Below are 14,969 nucleotides of genomic sequence, written 5' to 3' on the forward strand. Positions count from 1 at the left end.
TTTATAGCTAGTATGGCTATTATAAAACATTTGATGGGGTTAATCCATCCTGACTTTTTAGGGAGGTCTGTTCTGAAGTCCATGTTGTGTCCTCAATACTGGACAATTACAACCACTGAGGGTGTTTAAATGTTTTTTGTCACTGGTCGAAAGTGGCTATATTTAGTTTATTTACATCTGTTTCTTCAGTCTTTTTCCTGACCTCCACCCCCTCCAGCCTGCCTGGCGTGCGTCCAGTATAGACGCAGTTCCCATCAGAAGGCAAGTGTGAATGCTGACATACCTGATTTTTATGATCAGAGAGCAATGTGAGCAAAATCCAATGTTTTGCATCTATATACTGTATGTCATTTAATGCTACATTTTATGATATAAAGAGCACTCTTTGACGGGAAGTGGATTTTCTCAAACTATTTATGGTAACAGTATATTTTGAATCGTCTTTATTTTTTAAGCACTGGTTTTTTATTTAAACTGCATTGAGGTGCTGATGTGCTAACATTTCTGTACGAGGGTTGGCAAAAATACTTTAAAAAACCTGAAATGAAAGCATGTAAGTTTCAAGGTAAATAAAAAAAACTGAACAAACCCTGATTCTCCTTACTTAAAATCTAGATCATTATGGGTGTTACTGACATTAACATTATGAAAGTACCCAGTACCACTATTATTCCTGAACCAAATTAGACAGGTATAAGATCGTAACTAGCCAGTGCCTCTTCTATGTACCAAATACTACAATGAATACTGTTGTTGTTTTTGTATAATAGTCTTATGACTATAGAGTTGTAATTGAGACTAAATAACCTGAGATCAGACTGAGAACAAGTGTCCAGTGTGTCCAGAGGTTTCTCTTTCAGAATGCGACGCCAAGTAAACAACACTAACAGAGGAGTAAAATGTCAAAGACGCAAACTGTCAGGTGATCCTTAAACTCATCTACAAGACCCTCCTTTTCCCAATAGAGGATACAATAATATAAGATATAATAAATAACGGTAATATGGGCTAGTGGAAGCAGCTCCAAATTGGGTATCCTCTCCTTGATCTCCTTAATTCCCTGTCCTTGTTTTGCACGATACCTCCACAGGTGAAGCTCATCAGCCTAATCAAGGCAGTGTGAACGTTTCAGAGCTGCTGCATTTGCTGCTTCAGGAAATTCTAGTACTAGGCAGAGGACAACTACACCATGTAGGGGAATTTACTCTTACTATTAATAACACTGCCTTGAAATCATCTGGAACCCTTATATTTTTTTACATGTTGTGAACCCTTCAATGTAATTTATTTTTTTCTTTTTGTTATAGACTATTACAAGGTACCACATAATTATGTTTTGAAGGAATATGATAAATGGTTTTAAAAGTTTAAAATAAAAATCTGATAAGTGCAGCATGCATATGTATTCAGACCTCCTGAAGCACCTTTTGCCATGATTACATCTACACGTCCTTTGGGGCATCCCTCATCTACAGACTGAAGCTTTGGCAATTCTTTGCTGAAACTCAAGCTTTCTGTGTAAATGTTGCAGGGTTTGCGTCATGCTCTAAACGAGAAAACCTTTTTGCCAACATCTCTTTACAAAAACTCCCTTTTTAATCTAAGTGTCTTCAACGTTTGTCTGAGCAAGGTAGCAGGAATGGAAATAATAAAAAAAAACAAATATGAGAACAATTTTGGCTTAACTGTGCCTGATCCTGTTGACACCCCATGCTAGCCTGCTTTTGGCAGGTAAGTCCAGGGGCAGTTTGTGTGGAAAATAAAGACCTGCAGAATAAAAAAGCCACAGCTTTGCATAAATACTTTTAGCTTTTGTCTTCGACCATTATACGTTGATTTTATTTGAAATAGCAGCAGAGATGACATATTTAGTGAGTGTAGGATCTGCCACCTAAAGTGTCTTAGAAGAATCTGTATTTTGTCCCAGAGGAACAGCAACCTTGCACTTCGGAACGCTGCCACTTTTTAGTCACATTTTCAAAGTTGTGGTTTTCTGAAACAGCAGGAAATATTTGAATGAGAGCATCTTAATTTGGGATTTTCCCCCACTTTAAACATATATCCATGGTGTATGGGCACAGATAACAGGAGAGAATCAATCGTATTTTAAGAAAATGGCAGAAACCAGATTGCAAATGCTGCATTAAAGATGTATTTAATGTGCTAATTTATGTGTGATTCAAGATGAACTCACAGAACATTTGTTAGAGGTTTTAACAAACCTTGAAGCACGGTTCATAGACTGCAGAATAATATCCCCACAGCCACAGACTTGACTGATTGTAAAAGAAAAAAAAAAAAGAAACACTGTCTGTTAGACACAAGACTTAATAAGAATGCTTTTGATCCCAGGTGGGACTGAAAACTTTCAAAAGTGCTTTCAGAACTAAGAATATCTTGAATATCACAACACAAACTAAATTTTAACCAGTTTTTCCATTTGCTCTAACATCCTGAGCTACCCTTACCCAGCTTATCCTACCGTCTTTCACCTCTGAGCTCTAATACAAATGGACATGTACGATTGACCCGCTCAAAAGCACTAACAGACTGTCTGGCCCCTGCATGGACACTAAAGAGAGACGGGCTATTAACCTCCATCACCCAGCCTCCCTCATTCTCACTGCCCTGTCATTCTCCCCTCTTTCTCTGCTTCCCCTTTAATTTCACCACCTGATAATGGCTGTGGGGGAGTGATTGGCTGGCTTGTGGTCGGATCGGCCGGAGGCCTGTGACAGGGGTTAAGAGTGGGGTCAGTGGCTTTGTTGGACACATTGCACTGGTTGGTTTTATATGCATGTAGGCATTGATGTTCGTTTTGTCTGATAGAACTCACTAACTGGATTGATGCAGCGGCTGATACAGGAGCACCACAGATTAAAGATGCTATATGTAACATGGGGGCCTCAGTCATAATGTAAACTGTAAGCATAAGAGCCAAGTGTGTAAGAATAGAAAAAGAGTAGTAGGTGGAGCAGTGGTCAGTCAGTAGGTAAATATAAAGAACAGTATTTAACACAATTTGAAAGCAATGAGAATTTAGAGAGAAGATGTATACATCTGTCCATCCCTCCATTGTTTTCTACTTATCCAAGATTGGGTCAAAGGGGTAACAGCTTCAGTAGGGAAACCCAGGCATCCTTTTCCCCAGTGAACCTCTCCAACATATCCTAGAGGATTTCAAGGTGTTCCTAAGCCAGATAGGTTAAATAGTCCCTCCAGCAACCTGGCCCAAACAGTACCCTTCCAGAGGACCTCAGTAACCTTCTGTCTTCCATTTTAAAACCTAATGAATCATTTGAATTTTATACAGACTGTGAATGTTTTTCTCCTATTTTATATTATTTTTAAGGGCCCTAATTTCTGAATTATACTGTGTGATATTATATCATTAGTATTTTCTTGGTCGGCTTTTACTTTGGCTATTTCTGCTCCAGCTTGGCTTGTTGGTTTAGATTATCTTACATCTGTTTCTCTGCCAGAGTTAACCAAGCTGGTTGAATGAAAGATTCGTCTTGCTATTTTGGACCATGTCCTTGTTTAAGAATGTCCTTCAGTACATTTGTCACAATCAAGAATGCTGTTCTCCATCTCTCCTAAAAAGCCCAAACAGACCTATCTCACACTCGGCTATAGACCAATAAATCTCTAAGTGACCCTTTATCACTAAGAAAATGCGGGTAAGTATCTAACTGCCGTTTTGGATAGATGAAATTTATCAAGTATTCTTGATAAATTTCAATCAGAGCTCTAAATGCTCATTTTACCAAAACAGCTCTTCCCAGAGTATGAAATTATGTGTTGATACAAAGAGATGCAAGGTATAGTAAGGTCCTGCCTATGCTTGACCTAACCTTAGCCTCTGATTCAGATTAACACAGGATAATCCTTCAAAGGCTGAGGTATTGGGCCGGTGTATCAGGAACAACCTCAAAGTGTTATTCTTCATGTTTGTCAGGCTGCTCCTTTTCCTTTTCACTCTTTGGCAGATTTTGAGCACTTCGAAATTTATTGTTTAGGACTGCTTGCAGGTGGTATTTAGATGTACCTCTTTTAAGCACTGTCAAGTTTTTAAGCCTCATGTCTTAAATGTCTGAAGTGCTTTGACTGTATCAAAAGCTGATGGGTAAAAACGTTCTCCAGCTTAATGAATCATAAACAGAAATTCTTATTTGTGCTCCAGACTAAACTGATTATCCAGTATTGAAAACTTTTCATCTTCTGGACTTTTAATGACAACTCTTTTATCGGAAATCTGGTTATATACTTTGATTCTCGTTTTACGTTGGATGTTCGTGTCCAATGTTTGTTTTGTTCATGTTTTTATACATTACAAATGTTGCACAATTAGAACTGGAAATTGTTATTCATACATTTGTTTCTTTGAAAATAGTAACTCTTTATTCACCTGCAAAGGATTCAAATCAATCCTTGGACCATCTACAGGTTGTACAAAATGCCACTACCAGTCCTCTAGCAAAGCTTTTGGAGTTTTCTCAGATCAAACCATATCTTCTTCAGTTACTCTACCTACCCATTCACTTCAGAGGGCATTATAAGATCTTGGTTCTTACTTATCCTTACCTATAGAGCTCTCAATTGACAAACATCTGCATGCATCTTAGAAATGTCACATCCATATGTTCCCTAGCAGGTTCCTGAAGTCTTGTGAGTAGGCCCTGTTGCTGTCCCACATAAAAGGTTGAAGACTTTCAGCAATAGCCTCAGTACTCTGGAACTTTTTCCCATTGAGTTTAAGAACTGTGGACTGAGCAATAATAAAATAAGATTTACAAAAAGCAAAGATGTGACTCCTTAGGTCCACAAGCCAAACACCCTCCTCACCTGAACCTTAAGATCCTGTCTGTGAACAACGTTAACAGGATCTAGGACATGCTGGGCAGGCACTAACTCTACCATACTAAGTGTACTAAGTGTAATTGCATGACAATACCTGAATTCTGTTTTGATAGTTGTGTAATATTACCAAATTACTAGGTCTATTAAAACGAAAACATAATTGCCATACTTTTGCCAAAGTTGTAACAGGACAATTATAGAGAGAGCTGTTCAAAAAGGATTTCTCAGCTTATCTAACTTTAACTGTTTTACAGTTTAGACTAGAGGCCATTGTTCTTGACCGGAAAAGGGTGACTTGCTCTCTCCAGGTCGGAGGGGACTTCCTGCCTCAAGTGGACGAGTTTAAGTACCTTGGGTCTTGATCACGAGTGAAGGGAGAATAGAGCGAGAGATTGACAGACGGATTGGTGCAACTACTGCTGTAATGCAGACGCTGCGCCAGTCCGTTGTGGTGGAGAGTGTTGAGCAGAAAGGCAAAGCTGTTGATTTACCGGTCGGTCTACGTTCCTACCCTCACCTATGGTCATTAACTCTGGGTCATGACCCAAAGATCAATATCCTGGATGCAAGCGGCTGAATTTAGCTTCCTCTGCAGGGTTGTTGGGCACTCCCTTAGAGATAGGGTGAGAAGTAGAGCCCCTCCTGGATTAGAAGGGCTTGAAGTAGAGCCGCTGCTCCTCCACATCGAGAGAAGTCAGTTAAGGTGGCTCGGGCATCTGTTTGGGATGCCCTCTGGACACTTCCTTCAGAAGGTGTTTCAGGCACATCCCACCAGGAGGATGCAATAATTATTAAAATACACAGTTGAAGCAGTAGAGAGTGAAACAAGCATATTCTTATATTCTGGGACTGAAAGACTGGAGAGGCCTGTGTGGAGCCACATATTAACTGTCTCATCTTTTGAAGTGTAACCAAGGAAATGATGTATAATGATTTTCCATTTTCTACAAGTATTAAATGAAATGAGTAATCTTTGATTATCAAGTTAAAAGACGTATGATTGAAATATGATTGAGAACTGATAATTAAAATAAAATACATTAAGGTTTAAAATTCTCAATCAGCTATATGTGAAAGAGATATAATGTTGATCATTTGTGATGTATGAATAAAAAGAATGAACTGATGGTTTTGTAACTGTTTTAAAGTAAATGCAGAAAGCTGAGAGTGGAATGTGTAATACTGTGTAAAGTTTAAAACTGAGCAGATTAGGGAAAGAACTGTAGGATGACTAGGAGTGACAAGAGCCAGCTGCATGCTGACATCGAACCTTTTGAAGACCAACGCAAGTAAGGGAGGATGAGTCTACATCCAGCTGCATGGCTATTACTGGAATCTTCAAGGCCAAAAAACTGCACCAGAAAGTCACAATGACCATGACTAAGTATTGAGCAATAACGTACTGGGCAAAAGTATGTTGCACAATAATTGAGAAGACTAACAAAGGGCTGACCAGTGAGAGCATCAGCACTATAAAAGCAATGCCAAAAAAGGGAACTGCAGTTGTTTCCTCGCAGAAGACCGGCGAACAAGATCGGACGGAGAAAAGATGCTCAGATGAAAAAGGACCAGAGACACAGCCCAGCTGATCGACTGCATTATAAAGAGGATCAACCCGTGTGCCCAGAAAGGACTCTGCCTCAAAATTAAGAATCTGATTTCATCTGAAGCCTTTTTATCCAGACAACAGAAGTGAACTTGATCAGTGAACAGCTAATTGCTCTAAGTTTCAGGCTTCTGGAAGTCCTGAATCAACCTCATTTATGTCTCCGGGGTTTCCTTCAACTCTTCAGCCTCTGGAAACTACTGTCTTCTGAGACATATGATGACAAAGATCCTGTTTAACCATCGAAACCTGGAGCATCAGTGCCTGTCACTTAGAGGAAGAAAACTGAAGATTAAGTCGTCTTTCCTTTAAGAAACCACTCGTTGTTACCAGAAGAAACATCTCCATCAGGTGCATGGATGAGCCTCCGTCTTCAAAGCCTCTCCAATCTCACTAGTTTCATCATCAGGGAAAGACAGGTTGAGTTGATTGATTCATTTCTATTATTGATATTATTTTGTGTTGCCAAATTTAAGCTGTTACTGATCCCTGCAAAAGCGTTACTAATTAAAGAAAGCATATAAAATTATATTTAAATCATGGACATTCAATTATTTGAGTCACCGTATTTTTGGTTTTTCTTTGGTGGTAAAAAGTCTTGTTGCCTGGTTCCAAGATATTTTAGGAGGTTTTTATAGGTTTCCTTAGCCAAGTTTGTTAAAACAGCGCCCTTGGGGCTCGTGCCGAGCCACTAAAATCAACCTAGCCCATATACCAAGAGCCAGTTGTAAAATTAGGGAATGAGCAGCCGTGAACAAAAGTGACTGTTGAAAGTGTGGATGACTGCGATAGGCTACTCAGTCGTCCAGACCTCCAATTGAAGAAGGGCGAGACTTTTGTATGAAGGCTGTCAGAGGCTAGGCGAGGGATTTCCCGACACCAGCTTAAACAGAACGTTCAGTAAACCTGCTTAGTAACATCTTTCAGGTTTAGGGAAGTCCGGACCCGTTGGATGGAGAGCTGTATTGAGCAATCCCCTTAGACATAGGGAGGTAGGAGTGAGGGGTTAGCTCATCGGACAACAAATGTTTGCAAAAAATACAACAGTATTGTTTCTAAAAGCTTTTACACAATTTCAAGAAACATTTTCATGTTTTTTTCTCAGTGTGAAAGTTTTTGGATTGTGCATGCTTAAAAGTGTTTTCTTCTTTTAGTATATTTGAGACTTTTCAGCCAGGCATCTAGCCTTTGTGTTTGACTAACTGCCCCCAGTCAAGGAGAAACAAATTGCCCCTTATTTGGAAGCAATTCTGAGTATGCATCATTTGCTCTGTTCATAGGACGTTTGCTGAGAGGATCCCACACACAGAAGGAGGAAGAGTATGATCAAGAGTCAGAGAGGCAAGTGGGGATCTCAGGCAACAGTGGAGTCCCCATAAAGCCAAGGTTAATCCCTCTGCCTCTCCATCCATCACTGAGCAGCTGAGAAGAGGGGTGTCTTTCTGGGTTGAGGGACCACTTTGAAGCCTTATATATGTGTGTGATGAAAGAAAAGAGAGGTGATGGGGGGTTGAGGGGACATACAGTTGTTGGGGGGGGGGGGGGTATGCATCGCCCCATTGTCTCCCCAAGCACCCATAAAGGGCGTAGGAGCAGAGGGATCATAAGCCTCGTTTAGCAGGAGTTATGGCCGCTAACACAAAGCAGACAGACTGGAGGAATAACGACTCATGATGTAGTTGTCAGGGTAACCAGCAGGTGCTGATGCTGGCGGGCCAAGAGGGATGCCGGGTGGACAGCAGCCAGGACAACACAGGGAGAGCAATAAAGACATCATTGTCACTAGTGATCAACGGTCAGCAGAAAGAGTGGGAGGCAGCAGCACTGGTTAGCCACCCACAGGAGCAGGTAGAGATTTTATTACAGAGGTTTGAGGTCATACAGGCTCAAAAAGAAGCTTTCAAAAAGTACGAATGTGCAGTTAAAAACTGCTACAAAAGCAAAATTCCACTGGTGGTCCTGAGCAGAAACCACGGCATATTCAGTCCTGCACAAAATACCTGCACATTTCTATCGTTAACAGGACAATGTTTCAACTGCAAGTACAGGTCCTTCTCAAAATATTAGCATATTGTGATAAAGTTAATTATTTTCCATAATGTAATGATGAAAATTTAACATTCATATATTTTAGATACATTGCACTCTAACTGAAATATTTCAGGTCTTTTATTGTCTTAATACGGATGATTTTGGCATACAGCTCATGAAAACCCAAAATTCCTATCTCACAAAATTAGCATATCATTAAAAGGGTCTCTAAACGAGCTATGAACATAATCATCTGAATCAACGAGTTAACTCTAAACACCTGCAAAAGATTCCTGAGGCCTTTAAAACTCCCAGCCTGGTTCATCACTCAAAACCCCAATCATGGGTAAGACTGCCGACCTGACTGCTGTCCAGAAGGCCACTATTGACACCCTCAAGCAAGAGGGTAAGACACAGAAAGAAATTTCTGAATGAATAGGCTGTTCCCAGAGTGCTGTATCAAGGCACCTCAGTGGGAAGTCTGTGGGAAGGAAAAAGTGTGGCAGAAAACGTTGCACAACGAGAAGAGGTGACCGGACCCTGAGGAAGATTGTGGAGAAGGGCCGATTCCAGACCTTGGGGGACCTGCGGAAGCAGTGGACTGAGTCTGGAGTAGAAACATCCAGAGCCACCGTGCACAGGCGTGTGCAGGAAATGGGCTACAGGTGCCGCATTCCCCAGGTCAAGCCACTTTTGAACCAGAAACAGCAGCAGAAGCGCCTGACCTGGGCTACAGAGAAGCAGCACTGGACTGTTGCTCAGTGGTCCAAAGTACTTTTTCGGATGAAAGCAAATTCTGCATGTCATTCGGAAATCAAGGTGCCAGAGTCTGGAGGAGGACTGGGGAGAAGGAAATGCCAGAAGTCCAGTGTCAAGTACCCACAGTCAGTGATGGTCTGGGTGCTGTGTCAGCTGCTGGTGTTGGTCCACTGTGTTTTATCAAGGGCAGGGTCAATGCAGCTAGCTATCAGGAGATTTTGGAGCACTTCATGCTTCCATCTGCTGAAAAGCTTTATGGAGATGAAGATTTCATTTTTCAGCACGACCTGGAACCTGCTCACAGTGCCAAAACCACTGGTAAATGGTTTACTGACCATGGTATCACTGTGCTCAATTGGCCTGCCAGCTCTCCTGACCTGAACCCCATAGAGAATCTGTGGGATATTGTGAAGAGAACGTTGAGAGACTCAAGACCCAACACTCTGGATGAGCTAAAGGCCGCTATCGAAGCATCCTGGGCCTCCATAAGACCTCAGCAGTGCCACAGGCTGATTGCCTCCATGCCATGCCGCATTGAAGCAGTCATTTCTGCAAAAGGATTCCCGACCAAGTATTGAGTGCATAACTGTACATGATTATTTGAAGGTTGACGTTTTTTGTATTAAAAACACTTTTCTTTTATTGGTCGGATGAAATATGCTAATTTTGTGAGATAGGAATTTTGGGTTTTCATGAGCTGTATGCCAAAATCATCCGTATTAAGACAATAAAAGACCTGAAATATTTCAGTTAGTGTGCAATGAATCTAAAATATATTAATGTTAAATTTTCATCATTACATTATGGAAAATAATTAACTTTATCACAATATGCTAATATTTTGAGAAGGACCTGTAGTTAGAAGACGAACTGTTCTGCTCACCTTTAATGATGTACCAAAGGTTTCTTAAATACTGACAGACCTAAATATTCCACCCGTAATCATATTCCACATATGAACCTGAAACCTAATGTATGGAAACCTAGACACAAAGTAGGGACTTACTATCAAAATTAAAACATCAGTTTAGATTGGGGTGGTTGTCCTTCTTGAACAGACCTAACGTACAGTGGGGGAAAGAGAACCTGGTGGAAAATCCTTTGTTGAGAAGCACAATTGTTAGAAGGTCACTGTAAACGAATACCATCTCAATGGGGTTTTTGGACCCCTTCTCTGTATAGAATCCTTTAGGTTTCTTGGTAAGTCAAATATTCAGTTCTCTCCACAGATTTTCTGTAAGTTTAACCTTTTATGTTAAGTGTTTTTTTCCAGATTTTGGTGTGATATTCTGTTTCTTCATGGTAAAATGGAACTATAATGAAAATAAGAGACGGTTTTTTTGTTTGTAAGTGAATTACAATTTCTTTCATTGCATCTTATATGCCCTTTGTAGTTCATGCAAAGGCAGAAATCATTTAAAGCTGCACCATATTCACAGAAAAACAATTTCCTTACTGACATGTTTTTGTAACATTTGTGTGGCATTTTTATCTTGAAGATATAGAAGGCAGGTCCAAAAAATAAAAATAGAAAAAGTCACTTTTAATAACAGTTTTGAAAAAAACAAAAAATCTCATTTTTTCTCAGACTTTCAGTATTTATTTGTATGGAAAAGTAACACTCTAAATAATTTTTATTTATCCATTTTTATTTTCCATGCAGACCTCTTGGGTATTAGGCAAGTGTGTGGTATTAAAGCCCCGCTTTGCACAAATTTTGTTCTTTCTCTCCACCTCTCGCTCCTTATGTCTCGGAGGGTCATTTGCCTGTTCAGATGAGATTATGAGCCATAATGGAGGAGGTGTGGAGTGCTGAGACAAGGAGAAATGGGCCGGCGTGCAGATGGAGGGTTTGATGGTTAGTCGATAGCTCTTCTCGGTCGTCAGACGCAGAGGAAGACAGCACAGAGAGGGGCCACACATGGACCTTGATTCTATGGAAATGCATTATTTGTGAAGATTACCTGAAACGGTCTCGGAAAATCCTTTTGGCATGAACTAACCTTGAACATTCCCATACTTATGTAAATGATCTCCATCAGTGGTAATCAATGAATGGAGTAGCCTTGGGGATCTTAAATGTTACAGAGAACATTTTCGGCTGTTACTTTGGTCATAACCGCCTTGTAAGACAAGATGAGGGTCATACTGTGGATTCATCTTGTTAGCCCCTAACAAGTTCATTCAGATATATTTTTGTCTGTTGATTTTGTTGTGTAAATTATGACATAGAAAGGAATAAAAATTAATGTGTAAGTTAAAATGTTATGCAATTTTAAATGTGTGAACTTGCTGCTTTCCTCTCAGTAATTTCAGGAGAAAGATGCCTGCAAGCTGTCAGTCCACTTCAAAACTGGGTTGTCTGTCCTCATAGGGATGCTGTCTGAGTGGAAGAAGGACACGGTGACGTGAAGCACCGGAGGGATGAGCTCGTCACCAACTCTGACAGGAAGCATGAATGACACCTGACACGAGGTCAGACTCTGAGTGCTGCCTGCTGCTAACTGCCGCTCGGAAAAAGACCTCTGATTGACCAGATCTGACATAAAAACAAGTCTACTCCCATACAAAGAGGTGTGATGATTGGACGAGGGGCAAAGCAAAATTGAGCCTCAATAACAGGATTTAACTGCTGGTATAATACCAACTCCAATTCCTAGAATTACTTGTGTATTGATGCAACAGTATTTACTGTGTAATCAACAACTGATGTCATTGAAATTATTCCAACAAAACAATTTATGTCTGAAAAACTTAAAGTTTACCTTCTTATCTAATCAGAATAGGTCATTTCACTAAACTTAACTACTTTTATACGGCAATCAAATTTGCTGAAATTGTCTCAGTTCCTTTTTAAAGACCAAGAGGTCTAAAGTATGGTGTTGGGGGTAAAAAGGGTCCTTCAGACTTAAATTTATTCTTCTCCATTTTATCAAGGTTATTTTTTCATTATCTCTGTTCCTTCACATTGTTTTTAGGGTCATTGATTACATCTCTTTGACTTCCTTCTCCTGAGCTTTTTACCCCTTATTTACTTTGGTGGGATTTTTAAGCTGAAAAGTAATTTTTTTAGGTACGGTTTTCTGTTTAAAAAAAAAACATTACACAAAATATGCTGCTGTAGTTCCCAACTGTGAGTTGAGGAGCCCACTGCTGGCAAAGAAAAACCAAATGGAGGTGTTGAGATGATCTCCAGAAAGTAAATTAAATTATAAATTGACTTCAAATAAATAGCGTTTCAGCACAATTATTAGAAAAGACACAATCAGTGGAGCTTAATGGTTGAATATAGCTGAATGTTTGTTTGAGAACTTTGGCTGGAGGTCAGCAGTTTTACTATCCTTCAATCATTGTGGTTGAAGATAGTGGTTAATGTATGCAGCTTTAAAAGGAACTGCAGGTCGGTCACTTGATGCCTGATTGTTAAGTCTAGTGGTAATCAATCTCACCATTGTGCTCTTTGCTTTAAGCTTCCTGAATGCTAACCTGATGCCTTCCTGTGTCCCCATGTTACCTCCCAAAGCCCAACCTTGAGCCTTTCCTAGAGAAATCCTCGAAGCCTCACCAAACCGGAAATACCAACCTGGATCACTCACCACTCCTCAACAATCATCCACTGTGGATCTTTTATTCCTAACTGTCCTCCAAACATCCAAGATGAGCACAGATTAATGTAATTACAGAATAATATTCACCAATATAAAACTGCTTCAACTCAGTTCCTCCTCCAGTGCCACCAAACGTCACACTGTGAGAAATTTTATGTCTCCTATCTTAGAAACAAACGTTAAAAAGCTGCCTAAAAACAATGAGTAAAGTCAACTTTCAGATTTGCATGATCTCAACTCTAACGCATTTAAGAACAGACAGGAAAACGTACAATAAGTTCAACATTGGAAAACACATAAACTATCATTCTGTGTAAAAAGAAAACTCATTGTGACACATGGAGTTTATAGAGAAAATCAGTGCGTTTTACCTAAGGGGGATGTCAGTTTTTACAGTGCAGTGACCGCATTTACAAAAAGTAATTGAAAATTATTCTTTGAACCAACCTGACTTTAATTTCCTTTCAGATTCAACTGGGGACCAACCAATAATTTCTTCACGGCTCACCTTCGGCTCATATTTACTGGTTCTCAGAATCTCTCTCCATTTTGTTGTTAACAAATACTTGCAAACATGACCAACAAAACCCATTTGTGCTGTTGGTCGGAGACTTAAAAGTGTGGGAATAATTGTTACACTTTTTGTGATCCTCCTTCCCTGTTTTGCTGGACGGCAAGTTTCATAGATATAGCATAAAATGATGAATGCTGGAGTAGATTTTATTTTGGATTGGTGTTATGTATCAAATAAAGTATTTGTGTGACTTGACTTCAGGCATTTTTATATATATTAATAGATAACAGTGGTTGCTGTTGCATTGATGCATAACATTCAGAAGTATGTTTATTAGTTACCGGCTTCCATTTAATGTTATTACCTAATTATTCAAATGGATAAAGTTTGGAACCTAGAAAGCCATTTTTATAAAGTAATAAACTTCACAAAGGTGCTTACTTAAAAGGTGTGTTGCAGTGCAGCAATTTGACGGCACATTTTTATTTCATTTCAGTATTTTGACAAAGATGTATTTTAGTTTTAGTCCTGTTTTAGTTATTTGTAGTCCCTTTAGTTTCAGTCGACAGGATTACTGTAAATTTAATTGACTAAAAAGTCTAAAAATGTCTTAATAGCTTGCTGAAATACTTTTCCTACAATAAAATACAGGTAAAGTAAAAATTTGAAATGAACAAATTCCATTTATGAACAGCTAAAACTTGGATAAATTGTACAAATAGAATCCAAGAGCAAAGTAGTCAGTTCTTTTTAAATTGTTGGACTTTGAATTCATTTTATTCAGCCAGAATTTGTTGTGTTAGTATTCATTTTCTTTTTATTCTCAGTAAAAAGAGAATGTACTGTATCTACAGCACTATTGTGAGGTAATTCTTTTAACCTGTCCATTTAGCAGGGGTCTCCTGTTTCAGTTTGCTTCAGTTCACTTTTAAATTTGCAGTATTTAAAAGGAGGCTGAAATGATCTGTTGAGGTGTTTCTATCTCTGTGTCCGGTTGTCTAGGACATATCTGAGATCTTCTGTAATTAAAAGAATCATTAGCTGAAATTGGTTTTCGTTTTGTTTTTATTTCAAAAATAGGTTACTCTTCTTTTAAAAGTAAATGGTTCATTTTCTTTTCATTGTTCTAGTAAAAACTTGCTGCTTCCACCAATACATTATTAACATATGTCTGAAAAGAAATCTGCATCTTTCGTACTCATACTTGTCGTCTCCATCTTTCCATTTAATTTTAAATTAACTGTTGGGACAAAGATTGGCCATGAGATTGGCAAACATTGTTTTGTCTGTTGCTGTATAGTTTTCACACCATTTAGTTGCCAAATTAGTAAATAATTTGTGTAGAAAATACGTTTTTTCAGACAATTTTAAGTTAATGTGGGCTTTCTGCTGACTTTAGGGAAATGCTGGATTGTTGTTCCTTTAGTTTTGTTACTAAATGATACAAAACCTAATAAAATATTATGATTTTACTGAGATCAAAAATTTTGTTTCATATTTAGCCACTTTAAATTATGTTTGTCACCTCCTTTCTGCTTAAAAGCTTAGTGTTACTTGGGGTTTGCAGCAAAGTAAACACATGATCAACACA

General features: G+C 39.1%; 1 long non-coding RNA gene across 4 annotated transcripts in view; it reads left to right on the top strand.

Annotated features, from left to right (window-relative positions):
• The window catches only part of LOC124873479, a 30,671-nt gene extending 16,246 nt beyond the window's left edge, over positions 1-14,425 (top strand). For 2 of the 4 annotated variants that reach the window (XR_007039537.1, XR_007039536.1), the window contains exons 2-3: positions 7,747-7,852; positions 11,631-14,425. This is a non-coding gene — a long non-coding RNA (uncharacterized LOC124873479). Of the gene's footprint in view, positions 1-7,746; positions 7,853-11,563 lie in introns of all 4 variants that reach the window. The other 2 variants (XR_007039539.1, XR_007039538.1) reach the window with 2 other exon arrangements.
• The last annotated feature ends 544 nt before the right edge of the window (positions 14,426-14,969 follow it).

The sequence above is a fragment of the Girardinichthys multiradiatus genome, chromosome 9, assembly GCF_021462225.1.
Source record: "Girardinichthys multiradiatus isolate DD_20200921_A chromosome 9, DD_fGirMul_XY1, whole genome shotgun sequence".
Taxonomy (NCBI): domain Eukaryota; kingdom Metazoa; phylum Chordata; class Actinopteri; order Cyprinodontiformes; family Goodeidae; genus Girardinichthys; species Girardinichthys multiradiatus.